The sequence below is a fragment of the Vidua chalybeata genome, chromosome 4 (assembly GCF_026979565.1).
Source record: "Vidua chalybeata isolate OUT-0048 chromosome 4, bVidCha1 merged haplotype, whole genome shotgun sequence".
Taxonomy (NCBI): domain Eukaryota; kingdom Metazoa; phylum Chordata; class Aves; order Passeriformes; family Viduidae; genus Vidua; species Vidua chalybeata.
The window spans coordinates 16,205,766-16,226,629 of record NC_071533.1 but is presented as its reverse complement, the minus strand read 5'-3'; the positions used below and the strand labels follow the sequence as shown (position 1 = coordinate 16,226,629).

Here is a 20,864-nt window from a genome sequence, read left to right as displayed (position 1 = left end):
TAATGACTATTCAGCTTTAATGAATATCAGTACAGAACAGAACTGTAAACATGAAGGATGTTATACTCCTCATGGTCTACTTCAGACTTAAAAATCATTCACCACAAATCAGGATGATGTAATGCAGTTCTCCTAAAACACATTACGTGAAGCAAATGAGCTTATTTCCATTACTGACTTGCCAATCTCCATTTCTGTAGCAGACAAACCAGAGAGGTCTGGGTTTGCTTTAATGTATCTGAATAATTCTGAATTGATTTACAGTGAGGCATAAATCGGTAAATACAACAGCCAATATTCATTAAAGCTATAGATTAAAAAAGACTAACAACTCTTATAAATGCATATTCTCTTTCTGAGAGGCACAATCAATCATGAGACAAGTCTCACCAAACACCACAGGTTGCTTCTATCCCATCACACAGCCAATTACAAGGGAATCTGGCAGTCCAGACAGAGGTTTCACACTCACACCCTGGAGTTAAATACCCAGTCTGGGCCCCCAAATCTGGCACCTTCATAAAGGGAATAACCAATCCAGTAACTGCTGGATGAGCTGTGAACAAGCCTCTAACTTGGTGGCCCAGCTGTGCTTCCTGCCCACCTCCAGCCTCGGAGCCTGCCATTTCCAGCAAGCTCCAGGCAGCTTAGAGATAAGTAAAACATAGCTGTAGGAGCTATTTAAGTGTTTGAAAAACTGAAACAACATAGAATTTAAAGGATCTTGATTGTGTACCCATATCTCTGGGATTACATCTATGTATGGTACATATGGAAATGTCCCTTGACAGAGAAGTAACACTAGGAACAGTAGCTGAACACAGCATCATTTTTCTGTTACTTTGTATTAACTTTGGAACTCGGCTACAAAGAAATAAAAACAAAGCTCTCCTTCCAAGCACTTACCTGAAAAGGGTGAAGTTGGCACCTACCAGAAACATTTTACAGTAACACTGTGGGCTTACTGCTGTTACATAAACACAAAATCACAATATGAATAAGGCAAGGAAATACAGGACACACTTTCAATAAAGCACAGGGGTCAAGCCTCAGCTCTTCTGAATCTTATGGGACCAACTCACTACTTTCTGAGCTTTTATTGAAAACTGCAGGCCAGCAGAAACTGTAAAAGGTGCCTTGAATAGGCACAAAGCAGGAGTCTCCTGAATAGCCAAGTGAGCACTTCGCAATCAGGCACTCTGAAATGAGAAAATATGTATGATTACCTTTCACAGAGATTCACATTTCCACTTAAACAAAGCAAATATTTCTAGCAAAGAATGGAGCATTCTTATTTGCCTCACTTTCATTAGCACTAATTAAGCCCATTTGTTAAAAAAACTGCAACAGACAAAGGCACATGGAAAAACTGAAGGATACTATCATAGGAACAAAATATCCTGGCAATATTCACTGAGCTTTAATGCAAAAGCTTGAGCTAATCATAACAAAACACAAGTCATGTCAAATATTGGCAGCTTCCCTAAGCCCTTAAGGGAACATAATTCTACAAAATCAATTTAATAAAAGTATTGACACTGAACATTTTCTGGTTGATGCCATAAGAACCATTTACACAGGCGTATATGGTGTTAATGTCTGAATCTTTCCTTTTTGAAGCCATTAATACCATTTAATATAAAATGACTATTTGTTGTGTGTATGGAAGTTCCTTACACACCATTTGATGCTGGTTCTCAACCCACACTTTCTACTTTCAAGCAACTCTCCTAATCTCACCTTCTAACATGACTTCTTGTTATTCAGATGAATATATGTCAGCAAATAAAATGCTTACATTCACTACTTACAATTTGCTTTTGTAGAATGAAAACCATACTGGAGATGGCCTTTGTGATACCTCTTTGGCTGATGCTGCTACTTGAACTCTGGAGGGTCAAGGACTACCACAGACCTTCCCCTGAGAGGCTGCCAGCAACTACAAGTGTTCATTTCCAGGCAAAGATTGCTTCGGTAAGTCAGTTTCAAGAAGAAAGTACCAGTAATTCACATGTTTGGGCCCCCTTTCAAAACAAACAAAATACTCAAACAAAACACAGACACACACTCGTGTCTGCCTAATTCTAATCATCAGAAGGAATAGCAAGGAAAACAAAATTCCGAAGTTATAAAAATAACATCATACTGCTGTGTAAGAGCTATCTGTGCTATAGAAATAATACACATTTACTAGTGGGGCAAGCAAATATTTTCCCTTCTAGTGCCCTGTATTTGCTGTTCAAATAACAAATAATAAAAGGTGAGGCAGTTTCCCATTTCACATCTATAAAATTTTAAGTAGATGTCTTCAATAAAGTGGCGCCCAGAGCTCCAATAACAACCTGAAACAGCACTATTTTACCTAAATGGTTTTATAAAGCCATGGGGCTGCTGAAAAAAAGCTTTAGTAATAGCTATTTCTTTTATTAACACCCTGCTGGTTGGTTTATTAAGTATATAAGATAAGGGAAACAATTATCCCTCACACATCAGGTCGACAAGCAGGGTTAACCCTCATCTGCCTGAAAGTGCTCAGCAGTGTCTTTTCTACAGCCTCAGGGACTGACAGATACACATACAGTATGTGTAGATATACACACCTATATAAAATTATATATATATATATATATATACACATATAAATCCACAAGCAGAAGGAAAGGACCTTGTACCTCACCCAGTGCCACAGCTGAAAGCAAAGCAGCCACAAGGGGAGGTGGCACAGACCAGCTGTAAACAGCCCCTCAGAGCGCTACTCAAAAAACCAAAACTTTTCTTTCCTGAGACAAGGAAGGAAGCTCTTCCCAGCCACAGTGCATTCAGAGCCAGGAAAGAGCCACCAACCTGCCAGGAGAATGTCAGTGCCTCTCGGCAGCCCTGAGGAGCAGGCACCAACCTGCTGAGAGAGCGCCGCGGCCTCACAGCTGAGCAGCCCAGAGGAAAGGGGCTAAGAAGCCTCTCAATGTGCAGAAACACTGTCCCCTCACAGCTGCCCATCCACAGAAGTCCTCAAAAGAGCAAGAAGAAACCCCACCACACCCCTTCCCAGCTTTTTGAGGACTTCTGTGGGCGGGTAGCTGGGAGGGGCAGGGTCTTCCCACCCTGAGAAGTCTGAAAAAGGGCGGGAAGCCATGAGGGGCCGACGTTCTCGCCCTCAGCCTCGCCTCAAGGCCAGCAAACAGGTGGGGACGGACTGGTGAGGCCTTCCAGGTGTCTGCTCGCTTAGCTGCGTTTGGCAAGTTCATTTTTAGCCATTGTTTTTTGTGTGTTTTCTTTCTGTGTGTTTGGTTTTTTTGTGTATTTTTGTTTAGTTGTTTATTTTTTTTTTTAATTTGGCCCCAAAAGCCCCCTCAGAGCCCTGTGGGGGGAGCTGGCTCCGTCTCCTGACGGGGCTGCCTAGGTGAACCAGCCCTTCCATGGAGTGCCTCCCTCAGCCCCCAAACCAGAATAAAACACCCTCAGAAAGCCCCATTTAACACAGCAAACAGAACAGACTTTTCAGTGTTCCTAGAATATTCAAGGGGAATCTTTTCCTATGTTCCTCAAATGCTGGAAGTGTTCTTCAAATGGTAGAAGGCAGATCAGCAGAAAAAGTGGTTTAGAACCAGGCTGGCATTACTGGAGTCTCAGTTTAAATAAGTTCAGGGAAAATATAAAGAGAGTGATAGCAAAGACTTGCATTGCTTGTGCAAAGTCCACTAGAAAAATTGTGAATGCATTTTTTGTTATAGATAATTGCTCAAATGGAACAGAGAAATATTACAGCAGCATTGGCATGAAACTTGCAAAAGAAAAGAATTGATTTATGCAATATGTGCAGGTGTTCATTCTGAGGGGCTTCTTTAATAAAACAAATTATATTTATAAAATATGAATGTCATTTTAAAAATCTGAAGAAACAAGGAAAAGCAGAAACTGATAATCTGCTTTAAATCTAACATAGCATCTCCAACACCAAATGCTATCTTATGCAATGGTTGCTTTCCTAATTTAACCAATACATTTTTAAATGTGCCATCTATCTCCTGCAAGTTTCATGACTGCTGTATAGTTAGAAGTCTGGAGGATTCTATGAAATTTCTTATGTGTGGCTTACAAGTCTTCTTACTTAAACCACAATTGTTCCTATTTTCAGTCTGGACCTGCAGCAATCTGTGGAACTCTAATGGCAGAGTTGCTTTGTTGCAGTCTCACGGTATCTCATCTTTAATAAAAGACAAGGAATTATTTTGCTTGTCCCATTTTTCTCTGATAGTGTTGCAAGCACATCCTTTTTACTTCAGTCTGGCTGCTTTTCACATATTTAAAAATCTTCTCTTGCTTTTGATTGCTTCTCAAATATCTCTGTTAGTATTTCACCCATTATATTCTGCATCTGTGATTTTTCCTGATTCAGACCCAATTAACTTTACTTTTTAAAGGCATAGTTTTATCCATGATTATTGCCAGCTAGATGTCATTTCCTGACCTAAGAATTCCCCAGCACCTGTTAGATTTCCCAGGTAGTAATAAAAGTAATGTCTCAGTATATAAAATTCGTACTCATTTCAAGTAGCTGAGATATTAATGATAGATGGAGTAGATTCTTTTACCCCAAGGTGTTGCTGTAATTCCAGATAAATTTACACTGCTCTTTTTTGTGCTGTCTCTTCAGCTGTGCGCTGAGCTCCTGGTCCAGATTCAGGAGAACGAGCTGCATTGCAGATCGTTGTGTCTAACAGCAGATACAAGGAAGCTTTTAGTAACTGTAAAGCTTTCTGGTCGTTCAGGGTAGCGTTTTTCCTTGTATGTGTCACAAACATGGGAAACACGGCTGGAAATAGCATTGTAGGAGCACAGGAAGCTTCTACCCAGCCATTTAAACAGTTCAGTTTTACTCTGTGCTGGTGTAACTGTGAAATGTGTTTTCTTTGCATTCCTAATGAGCACAGAATAGATGGGAAGGCTGCTAGTTTAAAGCAAAAAGCCTATTTTTAAAAGTCTCTGGTAATTCCTCACTCTTAAAGAAGTTTACTGTGGTCTATGAGTGTGCATGGGGAAGAAAGGTTTGGGTTTTTTTTTTTGTTTTTTTTTTTTTTTGTTTTTTTTTTTTTTTTTTTTTTTTTTTTTTTTTAATTTATTTGCATGTTGCTAACATAACATTCGAAATAACTCCAGTATGTTTTCAAAGGTTCTTTCTAGATTTGAACAGTTTCCACAGAAGAAATTGTCTGATCTAGAGTATGATTTTCATCTAATTGTAGAGAAAAGAACTTAGGAAATTTGTAATACTCTCTCAGGTTCTGAAAAACCTTTAGAATAACTTTACACTGATAACTGGGATTAATACTCTGCTTTTCATTCATGAAAACAAAAACTTGGGTTAAAATTAATGTATAACGAAGTAGGTCTACCTCTGCTTATCAGTTCTGTCAAAAACCTTATGTACTTATGTACTAACAGATATGTAATGTCCTTTTGAAATCCTGTCCATGAATTCCATGTTGGAGTCCCCAAGTTCAGGAAAGGCTTTTTGGGAAGTCTTAGTGAGATAATTCTGTGTGAAGGCTTAACCTGTAACCATTCTATCCCTACAGTGTTACCAGTGCAGATGAACAGTGGCATTGCAGGTTAGCCTGCTGAATACATTTCCTAAGCACAGGAACCACAACAGTCAATCATGTAGCAGATTTTTGACTTGGCACATTTGCATTTATTCCTTTAATGAAAAATGCTGTGTTCAGTCTGTGCGAGCCAGCAGCAACTGGAGTAGGATTTGTGACATTCTGGTTTTGTTCCTGGCATGTTTCACTGACCAGTGGTTATCTTGGTTATTCCTACAGAGAAGGAGCTTTACAGCTTGAGAAACACTTTGTCACTTCCCTCTCTCATAAATGTGGTGAAAGGGGGCAGGAGAGTGGACCTGGAAAGTGAAGGGGGTGGTGCCAAAAGGAGGAGAAGAAGAGAAAGGAGAAGTGTAATAAATAGGACGCTGGCTTTAGCTGTGGAAAGCCATGAAGTTTGCTGGAGCAGTGCAGGCCGGACATGGGTGAAAGGCTTTCCCTGCAGCCAGAGCACCAAGGCCATCATCATACAGACAATGTCTAAGGACTGCTTAATTTGATTGTGTAAATGCCAAACTGTTGGATTGATTAATCAGCCAGAAAGTGGCAGCTTGTGGAATATTGGGCCATCCTCTGAAGGAGAAAAATGAGGGCATAAAACTGGCAGTGCAAGGGTGATTCTCCATTCATTAAAAATTGTGTAATGTGAAAGGTTTAAAAATGGCTTCTTCCTGAGTTAGTGGAGTTTCTCTGAGGCAGTATTCTCATACATGTTCTCTGGTGCTTTTTGGTATAAATGCAATTATTCTCTAACACAGCATTCAGTTGGACTGCAGATTTTAGTGTTGCTTAGGTAATCTGAGCTTTGAGAATTTATTTCTGGACTAGAGTAGATCTGCTGGTGTTGACATCTTTGAAACAGTTGGCTACTTGAAATTCAGTTTTGCCTGGGTGATCCTGCCATTTTCTAGAGATAAGGAAAGTGTGACATTAACAATTTTAATGTTTTTTTACAGAGTATTTATTATGAAATGACATCTCAAGTATTCTATATTTCAACAAATTATTACTGGGGATGCATTTTGCTTTTGAATTCATGGGATGATGTTTAATTTAATATTCATTCAGAAGTACTTGGTGCCATTTACCATGACAACCAAAAATAATAATATATTTATATCATCTGTTAATAACCATCCAGCCATTTAAAAGTTTCATGCTAATACATTCAGAAATCTGCAAATTACTTATACAAAACACTGAATGAATATAAAATTGAAGTGCTTAAGAATTTAAATTATGCAATTAAATGCTATTGCATGTAAATCAAAGTTATTTTCTTCTAATACTTATCAATCCTAATTTCAGTACCAGCATTTAGAAACAGAATCAGCTCTTATATATTCTCAAAATACTGGAATTTTGAGCAAAGACTGTATTCTTTTTCCTTTGATTGCATTATTTCCAGACATGAATTGGAAATCTTTATTTAAACAAAAGTGATCTTTTTAAAGACAGATTACAATGCTCATCAAAATAAGGAGGGTGAGGTCAGAGGTGTCAATCCTTGTTCTCTAAAAAACCCAATTAATCCAGCCGTGAGAACTGGTCTTGGTCTGTAATCACAGCTACCTAAAAATCCTGATTAAACTCTGTAGTGCTGGCCAATCCATACACAGCTGGTACTAATAAGTAAGATTTGCTGACCAGGCTGCCTGAGAAGTTCATATGTACATAAATATCTTTATCATTATCACAGTTAATTACCTAATAATAGCCATTGAAGAATAGTTTTTGCAAAACAAATACTTAGATTGTAAAATACTGAATAAATCAGAGGTCATGCAAACTGTATCCCAGTTAAAAACCAGCACAGTAGTGCAGAAAAGCAAAGCTGTTGAGTGTGTGCATCAGGTATGCAGTGAAATCTTCAGGAGGTCAATTGCTTTGAAATGAAAAATATTTTTGATTTGAGGGAAGAGCCAATTTTAATACCAATAGAGAGGGTATAGGATCCTAAGGAAAATACCTTGAAGTGTCAGGACATCTTTGATACTATACTTTGGTACTATAACACCTGAGAAATACAAAATTCTTCAGGAATATATTTTTATCAGAAGTTCCACTTTCTCTGTGTATCCCTTTAGGTCAGCAATTAAGGGGAGTGATAGAGCTTTTAAATCTCTTCATAGTGTGACTGGAAGGCAGTTTAGGAAGCTGAAGAATGTTACCTTACTAGGTCACCCTCACTGCTGACACATCAACCTGGAAATCAAGGTTTTGAGACAAAACAAGAGAAACAGAAAATAAAAGCCCAGGTGAAGACAAACTGTAGGATAGGTGGGGCTGAAATATTTTTGCTAGAAAAGTTTGAAAATAATTTGGTTTAAATAATCTCATTTAAACTCTAGAGAGAATGTTTTCTTGAGGGTGGAATTATTGAAACAATCATTTTGAAAAACAGCTTGTGAAGGTTATCCATCTTATAGAAAATAGATTTTTTTTTCTGTATTGTTTTCCTTCTCTTTTCAGGAACAATAGGAAAATACATGTATTGTAGTAAATTATCAGATTTGGCTGGTTTCAAGCCAAATTTAATTGAATGAAAAGTGTGGGGAGAAAAGTAGTAAGGAACTAAAGCAAATTTTTAAAATTATGTGGTTTTCATCAAATAATGCTTATTTTGATCTTGCATTATCTGGTCATATATTTTAGGGCAAAAAACATTAATTATTTCTCATATATCCTTAAATAAAACCAGCCCAAGTCTCTCAGTTTAAACACTCCTGCTTTAAGTTCTGAGGACCTGAGTGTTGTGTGCAGTTTTGCAGTAATACAGGTTTTCTGGAATGTGTGATTCTATCCTTATGTTATATGTATCAGATGAAATCTAGCATTTGATCAAGGTGCTGACTGCAATTTTTTTTTTTTTTTTTAATAGCTTTTACTGAAATTTCTGTATGACATTATTTGGCCTGGAATTTTCATTGATTAGTTTTGATTAGATTTTGTTGTTGTTTTTTTTTTTTTTAATTTAGTAAAAAGAATTTGATTTTATTCTAATTCTGCTTTCATTTTAAAAGCAGAGCTCGGGCAGTACTCCAAGTTTACAGAGCTGTGTTATTGCTGATTACAAAGGGGAGGTTTTCCCTTTCTGTGAAGGAGAGAGGGGAGTGCTGAAACATTTGGGAAGAGGAAGCCCTTTCCTGACAGGCGGGTGTTGGCTGGGTGCTGTAACACAGCATTGGACTGTACCAGAAAGGTAATCCATGTGCCAAGTTCCATCTCACCAGAGCTCTGCAATCCCATCAGGAGCACAGGAATGAACATCCACCTTCCTGCCCCTTATCACCTGCCACTGAGGCTTTCTGGATGCAAGGCCTTAGCCTTTGATCAGTTTATTGATCTTTCAATGTAGGATCTAACTTGCTGCAGGGGCACCATAAGTACAATATTGTACAAGTCCTACCGTATCAATATTCATTTCTTTTTGTTGATTAGTTGCCATTTCTAAATTCTGGGTGCTGAATTAATGGATGCTGAATAACTACTTCGATTAATGAAGCTAAAATTGGCTTTAGCATCCTGCATCAACTACAGACATTTTTTTCTATTACAAAGCTAATTATTTCATGTTTTATGATCTGCAATTGCTTTCATTATTTGACTTATCCTTGGCACCTCACTGGAAGCCACAGAGTAATGAAACAGAAGCTATTTATAAATGTTCATAATTTACAGTATCACACAAGAACATCCTTCCTTACTCTAAGTCCATATTTAAACACTAGAATTAGTAGGTGAACTTGACCAAATGATGGCATTTCAGAAGGTAAAATTTTATAAGATTAATATGAGATGCTGCCTCTTTTGCCACTCGGGATGTGGCACATTCTGGATGTATCTTATTTGTGCACGTAGTTATTAGTTATTAGAGGACCTACAGCACAAGGTAGGTGAATACATTAATGAATATACGTTTTGACACACGGTCCAGGTGTCATAGTGCTGTTGTCTTCCCTATTTCCTTTTTTGCAAAGAAAGTTCCATCTTTATTTATTTGATATTTGATTTTTATTGAACCATATCTTTTGGAAAAGATATATTTTCCTTTCTTCCTTGGTAAGTATAATGTAGGCCCATTTTTTCTTTTTTCTGAGCCTTCTTTACACAATAAAAAACCCTAGTGGAGGTGAGCATTGCTCACCTTCCATAGATTGTCTAAAGCCTAAGCACAAACATTGTGAGAGTCATTAGGAACGTGTGTAAGAAGCAACTCATCACAGGGAGAATAAGACACTTTCAAGGCAGAGAATTCCCAGATCTGTTTGGCAAACTACTTTGTTAGAGCTGCTTGGAAAATGTGACACATCATGGTGACTTCCCAGTGTTGAGGAATGCAATCAGTGCAGGTGACCAGTGGAGACACAGCAGGAGAGGACTCCAGACTGTCAAGCACTCAGACTGTGAGGGTATAAAAACCCAGGGATTCCTTGGTTTGGGGTTCCTCATTCCAGGCACCAAACTGGAGCTGCTATTTCTCTTATTGCACCATGAATAAAGTATTTTAAGAGTTGTGATGTCCGAGACCCTGCCGTGGGGATCCTGGGGTTGAGGAGACCTGGTCTGGCTGTGAGTGTGGAGTGCCCAGGTGTGAAGAGGCCTCAGTCCCAGGTGCAAGAGTGACTCCAGGGTGTCCAGACAGTCCAGGTTCTTTAACAACTGCAGTTCACAGCTTTCAAGGTTTTCATTGATTTTTATTTGAGAAATAGCCCAAGTAAGGTATCTTTATCCATGGCAGTATTTGTTCATGTCCTAGACTCTTTTGACTAACCTGAAGCGATTGGTCTTTTAATCATATAACAAAAATGCAGAGAATTATTTTGAAAGAGAACCTAGAAGCTTGAAGGTGTGTTAATTTATCAGGTGTGTTGGGCTGGAGTTCTGTAGGATTTGTGATAATGCATTATCATGAAAGATTCTTTTACACAAAGAAATAAAGCCATCACACCTAATCTTGATGGGTTTATTTAGATATGAATCTATAGAAGACATCAAAGAGTATGACTTGTATGTGTATTTATAGTATTACAGTCCATTGTAATGGACATTTTTCCAGTGGGAAATAAACTTAGCTTTAAAGTAAAAAAAAAAAAAAGGAAAAGCTTAGATTGTTCCTACCTATTTATTTACATTTTTGTACTTAAAATAGTTAACTATCTTTTGTTGTATTTTTGATAGTCTTATATTCTTGGGTTTTTTGTATTTTCACTTATCTGACAGTACAAATGACTCCTCATGGAGGGATAAAGTTATGTCCAGTTTATTAATGCATTTCTAGACTTCCCTGTTAAACAGGAATAATGAATTCTGGGTTTTTTAAATTCTCAGTAAGCTGTTAGATTGTACTGCCATTCTGTATGGAATGCCTTCAGCTTGTTTATGTAAGTAGCACAGGCATGGGCTTGCAGCGAGTATGGAGCTCATGCTGTCTCTTCTTGATTTGAACAAAAAGATGTGATGGCAAAAACAGACCCTGCTATGGGAAACTGTCCTTAGGCAGAATTAAACTAATAAAATGGAAGGACAAAGGCCCCTTTTGGAGACTGATGATTCATGAATGTCAAAATTTGGGAGGGACCCAACAAGACCCAAACATGTGCACTGGATTAACAAATAGAAATTATAAGCTTTGGGAAAACTTGTGAAACATTTTCCTTTCCAAACATCACCATTTCACTTTTGCTTAGATCCATTTCTACCAGCTGCTCTTCTAGGAGGTGAATTTCCATGCTAGTCAAATATCCATGGAGGAACACAGGCTGAATGTACTCCTGTCACATAACCAACACAGTGGTACAGCAAATGACACACAATCAAATGGAATGGTGTAATGCTGGTAGATAAAGCAAATCCTACCTTAGAGTTTCTCCCCAAAGAGAAAATCTCCCAGACTCTCCCAGTCAAGATAAGCCACTTCATATCAGACAAGAATATGATCTTTTGACTTCTCAAGTATTGCAGTAATATGAGTGTTTGTGACATCCACTCTTAGCTACATCATTGATGTCTTGGTACATGGCATGCTGCAATGTAGTATAATGTGATGGATACAGCCTGATCTGCAGAGCTCCCAGTGACAAATTGGCTTGGGGAATGGGTGAAAAAAGAGAATTTCTTTGATGTTATTGTCAAAGAAAGAGTAATTTCTATAAGAACAACTGGTTTAAAGGATTATCGAGAACTGAAGAGGATGTGCTGTTACATTAGAAACAGGTCAAGATTTTGGGAGTTTTTAAAAATAATTGACATTGATGAGAAGTATTTAAATGACAGTCTGTATAAGGGTATGCTCTGCTGGGAGCTTATAAATCCAATTCTGGCTTGCAGGTGCAACTCAGGCACCTGGGGTAAAAAGATGGAGCTGTTCTCACAGCAGGTTTGCAAAACACAAATCCTCACCAGCCTCTGCTTCAAAGAGAGCCTACCTGGATCCCATTCCCTCACAGAAAAACCCAGTGTTGTTCTGGCAACCTGCTTGTTAAAGACCAGGGCATTCTAATTCTTTCCCAGACACACACTCTGCTTTCAGCTGCCTTTATTCCTAAATCTTGGCCTGTTCCAGGGAGAAAACTTATGATTCCTTGCTAAATATCTGCTTCAATGTGTACCTCAAGAAAAAATAAACAAACCCCAATCACAGACAGAATAATTAAACCTTTCTAAATGTTATCATATTAATGTCTTTCAGAGAGAAAATCCATTAATTCATTGCTGATATAGGATGTACAGAATAAAGCTTTTGTTTTGAAGTCTGTAATATGCCTGTTGAATAATGTAAGTATTTCATTATCTTATGCCAGAATTACCCTATTTATAAAGTACTGATACAGAGGCTGCTTACTTTGTAAAATGCTTTCAGATCTAAGGTTTCTGTCAGAGGATTAATTTGTATTGATGTCTGCAAACCTACTTATATTAATCAAAATCCCAATCATACTACCAGTAATTTAAAAATTTGTGTTTAATGCTTTCATTAAGGTCAGTTGTCTGTCAGTCTGACAACACCATAGGCATTGCTGTGTCTCAGAAACTACTTCATCTCTCCCCATCTGCAGCTGCATGTTGTGGTGCTCCTTCTCCCTCCTGTTCCTGAGAAAACTTCCTATTTCAAGTGAGTCTTTGGATGATGGTTCTGTAAGCAGTTAAGTGAAAAGAGAAATCTGCTATGCAAAGTGTGGCAAGCACATTTCTTTCTCTCTCAGGATTTTTCATAGAGGTACACAGAGAGAAAGAAAGAGAAAACAATTTCTGTTTCTGCTCCTTGTTTTTCTCATGTGGAATGTGCTTGGAGAATTGTTTGCCTGGGGTGATTGCTTGACCGGATTCTGGTGAGAGTTGTTTGATTCTGGTGGCCAATTGGATCCACCTGTGTCTGGACTCTGGCGAACAGGTCACGAGTTGTTGGTAGTTAGAGAAAGTAGCATATAGTTTTTAGTATCCTCCTTTATATAGTATGTTAATGTATTATAGCATAGTTATAATAAAGAAATCATTCAGCCCTCTGAAATGGAGTCGGACATCATCATTCTTCCCATTGGGTTCGTCTGCATTTTACAACAGTAAAGCTTCCTCGTTTATTGCTTTTGCTGACTGGCTGGAAGTGAGGTCACAGTAAGCTCAGAGGGCTTGATGTAAATGAAATAATTTAACCAGAAAAAATATCTTCAGAAAGATGACTCTGCAAAATGCCACACTTACCAATCTCACATTCATACCTTTAATAGTTGTCATTAAAATGTGATTATATATAAATGAAAATGTATATGGTTTCCAGATTTATGCAACTCAAGCATGTTACTACTGTAATTTTGCATGAAAATGCATCAAGGTATTCTCAGCCAGCATCAAAATTAATGAATGAAAGCAAATAATTTCAATTCCTAGGGCCATCACAAGTTCACTGATATTGGGAAATCTCCCAGTGGCACAGAGCCATGAGACAGTGGCAGCATTCTCTTGCTGCTGCTGGCACAAGGAGGGGTGGCTGCTCAGCCACATGCCCTTTATGCTGGCTCACTGATTGCTGTGGCTGGGGATGCATTTACATAAGCAAAAGCAGCAGTCTCTCTTAGGAAGTTCAAGAGCCATAGATTATCAAATATTGTTTATATTGACTAATTGAACTGTTGAATAAAATTTACACTATATCTGCAATTCCTGTGCCAGGAACCAGGTGTAGAAGTACAAAAACTCTTGGATTTTAGAATATGGTGCTATACATCCCAGTAAAGTGTGTGTAGGAAGACAGATGCCTGTTCACACACATTTTCAAAAGCAGAAATTACTAACTTTCAGGCTGGAGATCAGAAGTCAAAGTTTGCTCCTGTAATGGACTGTGCAGAGTAGCAATATTTTTGTGCAGGTCTATAGAAACCTGTGCATAAGAAATAAAAATGGCATCTTAGGTGTTTAAAAGTCAGCAAAGAACAACTACTGTCCTGTTCCTCTCTGAACAAGGGCTTAGCTGGTCTGCTGCTCTTTTAACCAAGAGTAACAACTTCCAGATCAATGCTGATGTACCAATGCCAAGCATGAGCCTCCTTCTCTTTCACTGCTTGAAGTATATATGCCTTCACTGCTCTGTTTTTCATGATTTCTGCTTTTGCACTGAAGCTTGGTCCTTTTAACAAGACCTGTATGGGCTAATTTGCAGCAAAAAAGTATGGATTTTTTTGACTGTCTACGTGTTTCTGACTTATACCTATTGCACTGAGCTGCGTTTGTAAATGTGAAGCTGAAACATTAGCAAATATTGCAATATTGTAAATTTTTGCTTGTTATTCAAAATTATTATTAATAGAGTCCTGTTCATGGATGACTAAGCAAAAAAAACTGAAATGCAATTGGAACAAAAAATTTGGCCAAGAAGGAGCAAAGTCTTGCTGACTTATGCTTTAAAATAACAGTGATCTGAGTAGTGGCCTCAGGCAGATAATGGCATGTGGAGTGAAGGGAGCAGACGACTGGAAAAAATTATAAAAAATGGATGAGTTGATAACATAATGCTATAAAGCACCAGCTTCATCTGTAGCTTTTTAGAATGCAGGAAACTTTGGAATATTGACACATTCTAAGACACATGCTGGAAGGGATTTGATTAAAAAAAGGGGAGATATAAAGCTTAAAATAAGAGGCAGATTAAACTGTTGGTGAAGTTATCCTTTTAACTGAGTTGACTTTTATTAGACTGAATTCCTGTAAACCATTTGGTGCATAGAAGTAAAGCAAAAGTGTAACTGAAACTACATTCTGTAGCATAACATGTGTTATTTCAATTTAAATAAAGGACAGTTTGAACAATAGAAGTGGAGTTTTTGAGAGGAGGGGTTTTGCTTTAATGTAAGTTTCAAGACTAGAATGTCAGCGGTGAAGAGTTTGAGAAAAGCAAACATCTTTGAAGGTATCTCTTATGATTTTTTTTTCTCCTTGTAAAGAAGAAACAAAGCAGACTATGTCACTAAGGCTCCTTTGAAGTGCTCTAGCAAGATTTTATCTGCACATGTTGATAACTGCATAGCAAAAGTACTTTCTTTTTTCTTACTAGGAAGTGGGTGAGAGAAATAGTTTGAAATTTTCATTTGCAAGATGATGTTCATGGTAGTAATGGCTATAAGTTGTCCTAGTCTTTTTAAAAATATTTCTTCGACAAACCTTGTCCAAATCAGGAAAAAGAGTAGCTAACAATAATCTCAATTGATGAAAATATACTTAGAAGGCAACTAGTACTTTAAACAAAGTTTAGAGGTATTCACTTTCAACCTACCATTGCTCTTTTTCATTTTCCAACAATAATAATTTCAATACTAATAAATATTTTCTTTTCCATCTTCCTGTTTATCAGTGTACAAATGGCATCATATCTGTGCTTCTTCATTTATGGCCTTAACAGACACACAGGAAAGTTGTGCAATACCTTATTCTAAATGATATGTTAACCTGGCCAAAAAAATTAAGTCATTAACACTGTGTGCACCATCTGAGTGAAAAGAGCACAGCTCTGGATTTGCTAGGTAATGCAGATTGGTACAAGGTTAAGAAACAAGCCACCTTTACAATCATATAAGTGTTATGAAAGTGTTAATATTTTTAAAAAAGATTTGTCTGCTCAGTTTTTTAAGACATAGTTAAACTACAAGAGTCAGAGGCATGCTAACTTTTCATGTGCAGGAACAGATGAAAATAATTTAAAAAGCAGTATTTGTATTTTATTTCATTAGCTTTCTCTTACTGGTATTCAGGCTTGGTGCCTACTCATGCTTACCCACACACCACCACCAAAAAATCCACCACACATTCCCTAACCCTGTGAGCTTCAAGGAAAGCACTGCAGGAATTCATCAACAGAGTGAACATCTGTCTGAAGGCTGTACACACCTGCACAAGGAACTGGGGTTTAGAAATTATCCCACCATTCTTACTGTCTCCTGCTTGCCACAGATTCTTGCTTTTATTCTGGCTGTAAAAGCTGCAGGAGGAACACTGGTTCCAGAGAGAAATCTGTGCTTCCTGGGTTCTTGGCAGCAGGCAGAGAATTCTGCCATTGCTGGGAGCTTGGACATCAGCACAACAGAGGGACTGATCTCCTGGGGCTGAGGGTTGGCGTGATCAAGTGACAGGGATATCAGCAGTCAAAATATAATCAGAGTTGTGTTGTTTGGTAATGTGGGAGTCCCAGTAATGAACATTGGAAAACTGCTTTTCAGAGAAGGATTCTCTTTTATTAGAGTTTCCATTCAGAGGTTTGTAAGGTGTGGTGCTTGTTTTGGAATTTGCTAATATTCCATTTTCTCTGGCAATTAACATGTACACAATTAGTGATGGAAAGAGAGCAAGCAAGGTTATATAAAGACCTGGCCTACTCAGATTTTTCTTGGAGCAAGAGAAAAGAGATGTGGGAGGGGAATCAGGTAAAGAAGGCAATAATTCTGTCGCTTACAGTGTACATCAAAATTCTTGTTTATTTAAAGAAATAAGCTGTCACTGTAACTTTGGTGGATAGTGCCCAAAAGGAGGATGAAATTCAGGCATTTTTTCTTACACTTGTGGCATAATGAGTGGCTGTACTTCTGGCAGGGTATCACAGTATATAAAGTAAGTTCAGGCTACCTGTAATCTTTATATCACAAATGATCTAGCAGGGGTCATAAATCCTGTATATTTGAGGTTGTCTAAAATATAGAGCAAAATGATCAGTCAGTCTCCTTACCTGTTCTAGCCTGGGTAATCACAAGGAATAGTTGTGACAAAAACTAAAGGAAATACGGTTCATTGAATCTTTTATAAATTGATAAACTCTTGCAGCTTTAAAGGAATTGACCCTTTCAAAGCAAAATAATCAAATCCTTCTCTTGACAGTTTGGGGAGATTTATAATTGTAAGCTGATGATTTTTTAGCAATGCTGTCAGCCTGCCTTTCAGATCAATGCCGATGAAATATTTTGTTTACGATTTAACCTCCGGTTCCTCTGGAATTTGTGAGTTTTAATACTAGAAGTAGTTATGCCTAACTCCATCGATCCACTGGTAAATTAAATGGCAAACACAAGCAACCATATTATTTTGTCAAAATGCTCTCAATAGGAAGAAAAACTCTTTATTAAAACAGGATGCATTACACTGAAACGAAAAGAAAGTTTCATTTCAAGAATGATCTTATAAAAAACAGAGAAAGACCTTCACACAGCTAGAGTTATTTGATGGGAATAGTACAAAAGTAATAAAATTGAAATTGTATATTGAATTTATTTTCCCTGGAATAAAGACAAAGGACCCAAAAAAGGTGTAAAACCTACCTAAAATGCACATATGATAAATTTGTTCAAGCAATGTATTTTCTTTTTTTCCTTCAAGTAGTTAATGAATAACTTTTCTATTTGATATTCTAGGGTTTATGTATTTCTGTTTCATGGCAAATCCCCTACTGATCTCTGAAATATGTTGTGTAAACATCCACTGTGTGTAGGTTATATATTCACAGTGACATTATTGTGGTACAAAAGCACAAGGAACACTTGAATAAGGAGCTTCATAGAAAGGGAAGGGTGGTCTGTTAAATCATTAACAATCTTTAGGGGGTATTTCCAGTGATGAGTAAGGTAATATTTCAGCCACATACCAGACCATCATTCACATTTGAAAAGAGCTTTAAGATTATCAATTCAATATCATCAATTTAAGATTATCAAGTGTGTTGACCCTGTAATGCCAAGCCCACAACGAAACCATGTCCCCAAGTGCCACATCTAGGTGGCTTTTAATTAATTCAGTAGGAGAGTAGACTCCTAGATAATGACAGGCACATAAATGTTTATTCCTATGTGGCATGATAATTCCATAAAAGACCAAGTAGTTAACAAAATGATAATAACTTTTTTAAAAACCCAAACCTGTACATAATACTAAATCATGATTTTAATTTTTTTTCTTGATCACACCAACCTGAAGTGCTTGCATCAGTACCAGCCTCTTAACACATTACCAGAGATTTAGATTTGTGCAGCTTACAAAAGCCAGTGATTATAGAGTTTATCCATCTGTAAATACCTCTTTAAGATGGTATTGGCTATTTAGGCTTGAGGCAACATGAAAAAAAATGGTATCTTTATGATTAAATTCTACCTGCTACAAATAAGACATCAGGATTCATTTGAAAGGCAATCATCTGCCTTCGGGATGCTCCCGTCTGTCTCTGGGAGCAATATTATGAGTAAATAAGTAAAAGCTTTACCGCAACATAATTAACACATTTGTAAATCCCACATTTTAGACTTGTTTAGCCTTTAATGTTATGTTTTTCAAAGCAATTTTTTTTTAATGTTTCCTCAAGTGTTTTGCTGTGCTGAAGCCCTGGGTGAAAGTGAGGCTACATGTCCATGCAGGATTAGATGGACTGTGACTGAGGAGCTTTTTTCCACTGCTCCAGGTGTTAGTGCAGGTTTTGTGCTGCCCCAGTGGCAAAGCCTTTTCTCCACACTCTGGGAGAAGTGTCAGTGCTCCAGGAATTTTCAGCCATTCCGTTACCTGGAAACACTGGATGAAAATGCTATAGTAATATTATTTAAATTGAAGCTATTCAGCATTCCAGCATTCTGGGAGCAGAATTTGAAATGTCTCTTTGAGGAGATATTTCTGAAGTCAGCCATACACCTCGAGGTGATCTGGTGGGAAATCTGTGCAGGTTGGGTAAGTTGCAAAGGCTCTCAGGTGAAATATGTGTCTGCATGGAAACACTTAGTGGAAATATTCTCCTCATACCAATACTCATTCAGAGAGCAGTGTTCCACTGACCCAGAGAAATGGCAAATCAAATTTCCCAATTTACTGTGCAGGGGTGTGTGGAATTTACTTTGTAATATCTGTGTGTAATAATTGCAGGAGTCTCTCCTGAAATCTCTCCTTTACAGACTATGTTAATGTTTATCAATCACTTTTACTAATTAAGAGCAAAAGTCAAGCATCATATGATTCAGAACAAGCAAACAATTTGTTTACCCTGTAAATATGACATGTTACAAAAACATTTATGCAGAGACCTCAAATTTCAGGGGTAGGTATAGCTTACCTATATATGGGTTATATTCTTTTGCTTCTCAATGTGACTTCCTGTTGATACTGATAAACTCTGTTCTGTTCAGCATAGGGACAAGAACATGACTTGGAAATTTGCAACTCTACCCAGCCCTATGACAGGATGATATGGAAATTTGTTCTTGCTGTTTCCACAGATTTTATTGATGTGAAAAATAAAGCAAATGGAAGGAACAGGATTACTGTGTCACAGCAAATGTAGATTTTTACTCATTTCTCTTTTGGTCTAGATCTGCTCAAAGTTGCCATTTAAAATGTTCCTATTAACTGAGAGCAGGTAGAGTTCTGTTTTCAAACCACAAAACACATAATGAAGCAGCCTCTGCATTAACAAGCGTTAATGCCCCTCAGAGTTTCAGCAAGGACTTTTACAACTCTTCCTGACATGGACAGATTTTATTAGTGTTGCTGACGGAATGAATTGGCTCTGCCTAGGGCTGCCATAGCCTCTGAACTCTGAGATACAAATTTTCTGTCATCATAATGTAAAATATACAAGCACTGCTGAGAGAATCTGGAGATTTTTGTATCAGAACATGATAATTTTCATTTATTTTCACCCTCTGCAGTGAACCCTTTGTCTCCAGTGAGAGAAAGGGCAGAGGTGTTACAGAGTGGCACCTGAAAATAGCCAGCAGCCTGTTGGTGTCATTTGCTCTTAGCCACGCTCCAGCTCTGCCCAAGTCCACAGAGGCCACCTCATCTGACTGTATTTTTTCTCCTGGGCTGCCTGTGTCTGGTGAGCCATTACCTCCAGGACAGATCATAGACACTGTTTAGTAACTCTCATCAACTGTGGAGAGCAGCTGAAAGGAGCCTTTGCAAGGGAATGCTGGGGTAGAAATAATGGCACAAACACAGCAGCTCTGGGGGAACACCCAGAGTAAATATTCTGAAAGTTGCTATGGTGAGACAGTCCCATTTCACCAATGACCCTGTGTGGCTGAGCTAAGGTTTACTTGGCTTTCTTCACTCACTGGAAATATTCATCTTCTCCAGTGCTCTGCAGATAGTGATTGCTCATGGTCATTACTGGCACATGTCTGTCTGCTAAATTAGATTTCAGAGATAAACTCAAGACCTGTAACAAAAATGCATTTAGTCACTTTTGTGATCAATATATTCTCCCTACCTCTTTAACAGAAACAAATTTATTGCTGTAGACGTGTAGGTAGAATCTTTTTTAAGAAGATGCCTGCTACCAAAATAAGATTGAAGTTGATATTTTGACTGTAAGTCCTGCTAGCTGAGGAATGGATTATTAAAACACTTTTAATTATAAAAATTGCTTAGGTGTCTTATACTATGAAAAATAATATTTTACAGAGGGTTGGGCAGTGTCTATTCAACAGGAGAGTTCACCCAGATTGATCTACCCATTGGGATGCAGTGAGCCAGACTGATTCTTAGCAAGTTCTGATGTGCTTAGCATTGAATCTGACTTAACATGACAGTTCTCTAAGTCAATTTGGATTGATACCCTTATAACAACTCCACTTTGTTTTTCTTTCTGCTTTATTTGAGTCAGTGAAATTACATTTGTAATTGTCTGTCTTTGCTGTGCAGACCCACAGCATAAGTATAAAGCTGTCTTTGATGTGCTATGAGCTCATGGTTTTAATCTAGTCAGATAAATTGCACAGCTATATATTTCATGATTGTCACAGTGGC

The 20,864-nt window shown here is 37.8% G+C and overlaps 1 long non-coding RNA gene across 1 annotated transcript; it reads right to left on the bottom strand.

The window, feature by feature from the left end:
* Positions 1-1,082: 1,082 nt before the first annotated feature.
* LOC128787315 (uncharacterized) lies at positions 1,083-3,145 on the bottom strand. The gene is made up of 3 exons (XR_008430661.1): positions 2,845-3,145; positions 1,812-2,024; positions 1,083-1,199 (listed from the first exon to the last, which is right to left on the bottom strand). It is a non-coding gene; the product is annotated as an uncharacterized LOC128787315 (long non-coding RNA).
* Positions 3,146-20,864: the final 17,719 nt, after the last annotated feature.